At 39.5% G+C, this 9,806-nt stretch overlaps 1 protein-coding gene across 1 annotated transcript in view; it reads left to right on the top strand.

Moving 5' to 3' along the window:
- Nucleotides 1–1,998: 1,998 nt before the first annotated feature.
- MID1 (midline 1) overlaps nucleotides 1,999–9,806 on the top strand; it is a 253,521-nt gene continuing 245,713 nt past the window's right edge. The window contains exon 1 of the mRNA XM_032756556.2: nucleotides 1,999–2,273. The gene's annotated coding sequence lies outside the window, so the exon portion shown is untranslated. The remainder of the gene's footprint in view (nucleotides 2,274–9,806) is intronic.

The raw sequence follows: 9,806 nt of genomic DNA, 5'->3' as shown, positions 1-9,806 counted from the left end.
AACCACGGAAGTCTATCCCATCCTTTTCAGTTTGTCTCTTGACTTAGGCTGAAACTCATTACACAGCAATAGGGGTCAACAAACTTTTTGTGGAAAGGGCCAGAGAGTAAACATTTTCAGCTCTGTGGACCAAGCAGTTCAATATTGCAACTACTCAACAGTGCCATTGTTGCACAAACACAGCCATGGACAATACTCGAATGAACGGGCATGGCTGTGTACTAATACACCTTTATTTATACCAACAGGCAAAGGATCGATTTGGCCCTCAGACCATAGTTTGCCCACCCCTGACATAAGAGGATGAGTAAACATACAGGAATCTCATGTCTATTTCTGCCGTTTTAACCACAATCCTTCCCTTCCCCTATAAGAAACTATCTTTATTAGATTCTTATTGATCCTTCTAGAGTTCCTGTTTTTGCAAATACAAGCCTATGCATATATAGACTTTTCATCCTCCCACTGCACCTCTCTCATTTCTCTCAGCCCCATGCCCTCTTCAGCACTTTGTTTTCATTGCCTGGGCATCTGTCTATATTAGCGCATAGAGATCTGATATTCCATTTTGCCATTGCATAGTACTTCACTATATAGATATGCCACAGATTAGTCAATCTACTGCTGCCCATTTGTGTGATTTCCTTGTATTGCTTGAAAATACGACATTTCTTGCTTTCTCTGGTGATTGTGTAGAATAGGTGCCTAGAAGTGGGATTGCTGGGAGGAAGGGTCCATGCATCTATAAATTTGTTAGATTGCCAAATCTCTCCCCCAACCCCAGATTGGTGGTGGTATATTATACTCCCAGCAGCAACCTATAAAAGTGCCCATTTCCCCAGAACCTCATCAATGGTGTATGAGCCAAACCTTTGAATTTAGTCCACTCTGACAGGCAATAAATTATACTTCGGTGTAGTTTTAATTTACATTGATTTTATTGCAAGTGAGAAAGAACACCTTTCCATGCATTTAAAGACCAGTTATATGTCTCCTTTTGTTTCATAACCTTTGCCCGTTTTTCTTTTGGGTGGTAGGTTTTTTTCTCTTTTCCAAGTTTAGGCATTCATTAAACATGAAGGAGACGGGCCCTCTGTCCCAGTTCATTATTTCTTTTGACTTGATATATGCTGTTTTATTTTGCCATGGAAAAGGTTTTTAAAACTTTTATGTAGATACATTTATTGATCATAGAGACATATAGGTGTAGCTATAGATACAGACATAAATATCTTCTAGATTTTTTACTCTTTGTACTGGACATCTGAGATGAAAGTAGGTGAAAAGGATAGAGTGATGGTGAGAGTCAGAAAGATATTAGAGCTTTTATTTACAAGTAAGTTTGTATCCAAAATTCAAATGGATTATCCAGGTATTATTTTAAATGTTAAGACCGGTGGCAGGTACTGGTACAGAGAACAACTGAGAATAGAGCAAAATGGCCAAGGAAAAGGAGGGAAAGGAAACTATTTTATATCAAGAAAATTATGATACTAAACGAGTTCTAGTAAGGCTGAAACTCATGATATAGACACTTGAAATATTTTTGTAGTTGCTTACATATAATTTTATGGCAAAATGTCTTAAATTGCGTATAACAAAGATATTAGTATCGTTGAGCTAGTGTTTAGTAGTGCTCCTTTTGAAGGTTATTATTCTGCTATCAGGTTACAAACTTTTTAGAATATTGAGTTCTGTGCTTTTGTTTGGTTTTGTCTGAATTCTCTGCCTAGTATGTTCATCTCATCCTACTCCCATTACTCCAGCAAAGGGGAATCAGAAAACTGAAGTTAAGAAAGACAGGTAAGTTATAGCATTTGCTATGCACCTCAGACTCATTTTTGCTATTGAGATGGCATTGTCACCAAACAGAGGCAATTTTTTTTTTTCTGGAGAGGAGAGGCAGGACAGGGGCCTGGGGTGGGGGGTGCGGCCAGAACTGTGATGTCACAGATTGCATTGTCTCTTGGGAAACTCATCCATCAAACCGTCACCTCTGATTCTATGCAGGGTCACTACGAAAGAGGCAGCATGCCCCAGTTTGGGTATTCTGAAGTGTTAGTATGTAGTGGAGCTGGTGGTGTGAAGCTGATTCATTTTGTTTCAAAGCCCCAAATGGCATGCTGCCGAACACAGGCACAAGCACAGCAGCGTCTCCTTAGAAATAATGACTCCAAGGCAAACAGCCCTCATTGCAAAATGTAGAAGTCTGCCATCTGCTTGTCTCCACTGTGGTTTATTTGTTTCAGGGTTTTAAATGACGTAATAAAAAGGTAAGTCTTCTTTTTAAAAACTGGAGGGGTAAGTGGGAATTCCAGATTGATTATAGCATATCTGGAATATATGTAAGATATTTGTCTTAAGTTAGAAGAGGATTTGAATTTATAAATTGTGAATATTATTTTCAAATGCAAGTGCAAATCCTGTCCTGGGAAGATAAGGTAAAATCCATATCTTAAAAAAAGAAGGTCACGCCTTACAACTTAGCAATTTTATTTGGTATTTTAAAAACATGATTTTTTAAAAAATGAATTTTCATAAAGACAGTAATTTTCCAGATGTTTGATAGTACATATCGATCACTTTTTCATATATGATATTCCACCTTTTCTTGATGTTTTCAATCTATTTTCATCTTTGGATGAGTTAAAAACAAGCAGCTGCTATAAATTGTCAAGGGCTCTTAAAATGAGGCGCCAGATAGATTTGGGAAGCGTCTAGCTGATTTCTACATAACCTCTTTGGAATTACTCTGTTATGGGAGGGAGTATAAAGGGTCATAAGACTCAGATGAAGTTTGAAGCTGAGGTGTCCCCTCTCCCATCCCTGAGGGATAGTGACCAGGGTTTGGAGATATAGGAAGAAGCAAATGCACACCTCTGTGCCTCGCCGTGACCTATCGTATTCCAGTCGATGAGGAGTCCAGAGGGCTGGGATCCATGACTCCCTGAGGATTCGCCTGGCAGGAATGAATGCCAGCAAACAGCCCCCTTCCATCCCCTCCCCTCCTCGCTCCGCAGGAGAGGCGCTTCTGCAGAAGTCATTTGGTGTGTGTGCTGGTTTTCCTTGTGAGAGGATTAGAGAATAGGGGAGTGCTTTGTGAGAAAAATCCTGGGAGAGGTTGCTGGGAAGAAATCAAACAGAGGGAAGGAAGACTTCAGATTTCAGAGTCCCCTCAGTCAAGTAAGTCTGAGACCCAGTTGCCTGGCCTAGAGCAGCTGAGGGGTTGTTTCCTTTCATCCACGCTAGGAGAAACTGGTAAGGCTCATTTTATTCTCTACTGCTCTGGGATGCTACTGTAATTGCTTTACTGAAGCGCAGGGGTCAGAAGGGAGGGAAGTTGGTTAGTGAATCTGCGGACATCCTGCATCGTCTCTGTCTGGTGTATGAGGACGGCGCTGTTTCTGGTACAAAGGGCTGGTAGCCACAGAACAATTTTACTTTTCCCAAACTTGATTAGCATCACTTCTGAGCAACTGACTTAAGCAAAACGCATGCCCACGCAGAAACTATACCCCTATAGAGGAATGCACTTATCTATCAGATACTCGGATCTTTAAAGCATTTCTATCTCAATTTGATTAGTTTGGGAGGTACAACTTCAGGAGAGTGAGAGAAAAACCTGGTCCTTCTGGAAATTGTTCAATTGTCTGTTTCCTGTGAGAATGCATTTTTGCCATTGTATGTATCACCTGTTTTGTAACAAGAGCTGTTCAGATCCAAGCCACTGTTAAAAATCCAAGTAGTACCTAGCTCAAGTTCAAGACACTGTGAAAGGAGGGGAGAGTATTCACACTCAAGTGAGGAAAATGGAACTTGAAGAACTTTATATTCTTTATCTGTATGCAGAGGAGTTCTAATTGGAAAGAAGAAATGAGGAAGCTGCCCTAGAGTCAGAAAGAATAGGTACACGTTTCCTTCAACATTTTCAAAGAATCAGCTCATGCACACAAGCCTTCTTGGGCAAATGTTGCTTCTTACTCCCTAATTCCATTCTGTTATTTCTAGAGCTGACTTTCATATTTGTGTGAAGATATATATAGAATACATTATTTATATTACTTATATATTTAAAATTTATATGTATGCACACACATATAAATATATCCTTTTATCATATCCTGGCAAACTTGAGCCTGAAGAGTTTGGAAATATATTGATTCATTCTGAAGCAAATTATCCCTTAAGCAAGCTACAAAAGTCCTTCTGAGAGGCATGTTTGGAGTTGGGGGCGGTGTGAAGAAGAGAGAAGTGGCAGACAGCTGTTGTTTCTGTGATGGACAAGTCCAGAAGCCTTTCTTCATAGCTGAGAACCAAATTCCTAAAAACTCTGCGCACCCCTCCCCCATCCCCAAGACAGGGTGCTAATCTTTGTTGTTGTTTTTGCCCTGAGAAAATTTGAGTGCTGCCTAATTTAGGGGGCTCTCTGCATTTTTCCCTCCTCATTAAAATAAAACTAGAAGCATCGCTAAATGCAAAGTTCTGATGATGGATGTTTCGTTTCTAAACTTAACATATGCCAATACTCTTATTATCATTTCGGTTGAATCTGCCCATCATGAAAACACTGATCAAGTAAAATGATTCAACACAAATTATTCAAGTCTGCAACTGTTACTTCAGTTTACTTAATTCTACAGTCTTAACATGATGTGATTATTAGAATATTCAAAAATTGAAAATGCATGCCATTTATTTCATTAATAACAACCAGGTTATTTAAACTATAGGTTATAAACTATAGGTTTCAACTACAGGTTATAAACTATTTAAATACAGTTTCTTTTCATGCACATTGATATGAAAGCCTGAAAAAATATATGCATTTTATTTTAAAATGAAATAATTATTTGCCTGAGATATCCTTTGCCAAAAAATGAAAGTCGATTCCCTTTCAATTTCAGTTTTTTATTCTTTTCTCAACTGAAAATGCTAATTCAACCAAACGGTGTTACCTTTGCCTTTAGGAATTGTTTACGGAATGCTGGCAGTCAATTTGGGAGTCCTGAGTGTGAGATAACAGTTAATCAATTTATCTGTGAACTGTGAAGTTTTCAGGTTTTGATTAACATTATTCACTATTCTCTGCCCCATGCTCATTCTGGTTATAAAGACTATTTACCTTCATTATTATATTTGAGCCTGAGAGCGTCGAGTTTATTAGAATTGATTTTCTTTCCAGGTTGATCTTCTGAAATACTTTGGCCATTTTTCACTACTGCCTTATGAGGTTTTCATTCATCTGGCATATATTTATTGAGTGCTTGGGTGTCACTAATATGGCGCACGTTTGCTGTTAGAGATGAAAGCTATGTTTTGTGGAGTTTATTGCAGAGGCAACCAAGGCTAGAAGGGAAAGACCAACTCGTGCTGTTCTAACAATTGTTTGCCAGCTCCCGTGGTTCAGTTGTGAATGTGGTTTCAGCAACAACGAAAAACTCTAATTCTTCTGAATTATTGATACATTAAAATATATTACTGGCTACTTGGAACCTGTGAGCTGACTTAATCAATAATCCTCTCACATTGCACAAGACCCACTATGTGTTATTCTTATCACTGGGCATTTAAATAATTCAAAAGAAAGGTTTCTCGTGAATTAACCTTGCCATTGTGCAAATTGGGAAAATACAGAACAAAACATTCCAGCATCCTTAATCTTTAGAGCTTATAAATTACTGTTCCTTCTCATTTTTTTCTTGATGTATTAGTTTTTTCTGTTAGATGACTTTTGTTAAATGTTTTGATGTATCATAATAATACACATAATTTGCAATAATGTCAATAAGAAAAAAGAATCATGGGAAAGAAATGAACGTGTCCTGAATCCACCGTATACCAGACACTGCCCTGGCCCCTTTACAAGCGTGTTATCATTTACTCTTCTCAACAATACTGCAAAATAGGTATTATCAGGCCCATTTTAAAGATGAGGGAATGAAGGACCAGAGAATTTAAGAATAAAATCATGCCACACTACTAAGGTAGCAAACCCAAATCTGTTCCCTGCTCCACAAAAGCACTTTTTAGCACACTTCTATATTGCTCTCTTACCATCTGTGTCTTTCTTCCCAGATCTCGTATCAATTGAGAACTCACTATAGCTTACCTTAATGCTTCCAGAGAATCTCCCTTGACAGCTTCTGCCTGTTCCCTGTCTTCCTTTATGATCAGAGAGCCAACACATATAACTATGGATTGGACAGGCACCATATGTATTTACGTGTAAAAATGGCTTTTGAAACATCAAGGTAGAAACATCATATTAGGTTAAAATACAGAATACAGTATTTTAGATTTGCTCATTTAAGAGAAATTACAGAGTTGGTTTAGTTTGGTTTCTGGCCATGCCTGCCCTGGTTTCCACCAGGTATCCAGTAGGGAGCCCCGGTCTGCATGTACACTGTGACATATTTGTTTGTATAGAGATCTGCTTGTATAAAGGTCTAGGTTTCTATACCCACTCGCCTCACTTTCTGCCCCCAGCAGGTGAGCAGAAGACAGGGTGGAGTTGTAGAAAAATGCATCCATTACCCCCATCTGAAGTTACTGGTTGAGAGAAAGAAAATCATAACACATCATTAATAAAAATAATTCTAAATATATCAGCGCATTAGTCTGCTACTCTCATAGTATACTCATTCATTTACTGCAACACAATTATTTAGTCAGCACTATCTATCCAATTGCCTTGTGTACTAGTTTCCGATGGCTGCTGTAATAAATTACCACAAATTATTAAAAATTTAAACAACACGGCCAGGCGCAGTGGCTCATACTTGTAATCCCAGCACATTGGGAGGCTGAGGCAGGAGGATCACTTGAGCCTAGGAGTTCAAGACCAGCTTGGGAAACATAGAGAAACTCCTCCTCTGCAAAAAAATAAAAAGTTAACTGGGTGTGGTAGCATATCCTGTGGTCCCAACTACTTGGGATGCTAAGGAGGGAGGATCCTTTGAGGCCAGGAGTTTGAGGCTGCAATGAGCTATAATCATGCCACTGCACTCCAGCCTGCCCATCTCAAAAAAAATTAAACAACACAAATTTATTTTATTACATTCCTGGAGGTCTGAAGCACAAAATGGATCTAAAATCAAGGTATCAGCAGGCCTGCATTCCCTCTGAAGGCTCTAGACAAGAATCTGTTCCCTGCTTTTCCAACTTCAAGAGGCTTCTGGCACTGCTTGGCTCATGGCGCTGCATGTTTCTGACTCTGCTTCATTCGTCACATTGCCTTCTCTGACTCTTCTGCCTCCCTCTTTCCACTGAAGAACCTGTGCAATTACACTGGGGCCACCGGGTGACCTCATGGAAATCTTCCCATCTCGCATCCTTAGATCTAACCATATTGAAGGATGTCGAAGGATGTGGTTAAACATCCTTAGCCACATCTGCAAGGTCCCTTTTGCCACGTAACATAACACATACAAAAGTTTGGGAGATTAGAATGTGGACATCTTTGGTGGGGTGCATTGTTCTGACTGCCACATCTTCTTTCAAATTTTTTTTTTTTTTGAGACAGGGTCTCACTCTGTCACCCTGACTGGAGTGCAGTGGTGCAAACATGGCTCACTGCAGCCTCAACTTCCTGTGGTCAAGTGATCCTCCCACCTCAGCCTTCTGAGTAGCTGGGACTATAGGCATGCACCACCACGCTCAGCTAATTTTTGTATTTTTTGTAGAGATGGGGTTTCACCATGTTGCCTAGGCTGGTCTGGAACTCCTGGGCTCAAGCGGTCCACCTGCCACAGCCTCCCAAAGTGCTAGGGTTACAGGTGTGAGCGACTATGCCCGGACACAAATTTCTTTATATTGACTTGATATGTATTTATTCCATGATCTTGTAGGCAGTAGGGAGCCATGGAAATATTTCAATGAAGAGGTGAAATGAAAATGATCAGGTTTCCATGTTAGAAAGCTCACTGAGAGAGCCCTATGGAGATGGAGGCCCAACTAGGCTGCCTATTGGAATGCAGGAGAGAGAGGTCGAGAACATGACTTCTGATAGAATCTGTAGAGAAAAGGACAAGAAGTTTGAGAAATACTAAGGACAGTGCATTGGCAGGACAGCTGAGACGAAGAGGTTTGTGACTTGGATATCTCAGGTAGATGATGGGGACGTAGAGAGGATGGGGGACTCTGAGAAGATGTCTGTATGCTGCACTAGGACCTGGGGATAGAACACCGGCCAGAAACACCTTTTCTCCTAAGAAGCTAAAAGCCCATCTGTGAAGACACCAGTAATAATAATAGGAATAACTCATATTCACTGAGTACTTTAGCTTTTTCCAAGCACACTACATTTAATTTTCATATCAACCCTCTTTGGTAGAGACTAGTAACACTATCATCTCAGTTTTCTGATGAAGAAACTGAAGCAAGGAGACCTTATGTGATTTGCCCAACATCATGCAATTTGTAAGGAGAGAGAGGGCAGTTGAAGTCAAGTAGTCTGGCTCCAGAATCTGTGGTTTTAATTCTTACACTCTACTGCCTTGCTTAACAACCAATTATAATTTTGTGAGATATTTAGTATGAGAGCTACCTGTACCTTTAATGGGGGCGGGAGTGAACCACGGGGTTAGCAATTACTGCTCTCAAGATGAACTGTGAATTTTTCTGAGGCACATTCCTGTAACTCCTGGCTATCAGTAGGGTGTGATCCATGACAAAATAAAACATTTATATGGAGCATTAGCCTGGACATCAGGGCAAAATTGGAGAAAGTTCTTATTTCCCTGCTCTCTAAGAATTTATAACCACACTGAGAAAACCATATTGCAATCATAAAAAATAGATGACCAAAAATTAAATGGTTCCAAGGCCCTCTGGATAAATACGAAGTGAGAGCATAGTTCTTTTCTAAAAGAGAGTGGGAAAGAACAGGGCAATAAGAAGGTCAAGATGATGGGATGCAGAGCCATTGTGTACATTCATTGAATGACTTAATGTGTTATGCACTTGCCTTCTGCCGTTTCCAACACTATAAAATAATGGCAGGGTGAAATTTGAATCCCAAGTTCTCTCACTCTGCTATGTGTGTGTTTAAAGAATGTTGGGACAGAGCTCCCTTTGAATAAAATTTTTAAATGCCGTAGGAATCCTAAAATGATGCTTACATTTTGTAAGGTCGTGATACCTTGATGTAGTTGTTCTTCATTATCGTTATCATTGCCTAGTTGTTGGGTGGAGCTGCCCTGGGTGTGTGAAGATTTCAGTATCATTCAATATAGGTGGGTCTTTAAAAGAAAATCATGCCAAGAAAGATGCATGTAAACTTATTTTTTTACATTCTCTTTTATTTTCTTTAATATTCTGTATCTTTGTAGAAGCTATAATATGGAATTATAGACTACTTATGGGCTTTAAAAAGCACTGTGGTAATCATTAGGTAATAAATTTCTTACCAAAAGATATTACTGAAAGGAATGTGGTTTTTATTCTTTTTTTTATTATTATACTTTAGGTTTTAGGGTACATGTGCACAATGTGCAGGTTTGTTACATATGTATCCATGTGCCATGTTGATTTCCTGCACCCATTAACTCGTCATTTAGCATTAGGTATATCTCCTAATACTGTCCCTCCCCCCTTCCCCGACCCCACAACAGTCCCCAGAGTGTGATGTTCCCCTTCCTGTGTCCATGAGTTCTCATTGTTCAATTCCCACCTATGAGTGAGAACATGCGGTGTTTGGTTTTTTGTCCTTGCGATAGTTTACTGAGAATGATGTTTTCCAGTTTCATCCATGTCCCTACAAAGGACACGAACTCATCATTTTTTATGGCTGCATAGTATTCCATGGT

Source organism: Hylobates moloch, unplaced genomic scaffold, assembly GCF_009828535.3.
Source record: "Hylobates moloch isolate HMO894 unplaced genomic scaffold, HMol_V3 SCAFFOLD_7, whole genome shotgun sequence".
Lineage (NCBI taxonomy): Eukaryota > Metazoa > Chordata > Mammalia > Primates > Hylobatidae > Hylobates > Hylobates moloch.
The sequence above is the reverse complement of the archived record's forward strand: the minus strand, read 5'-3'. Positions and strand labels throughout refer to the sequence as shown.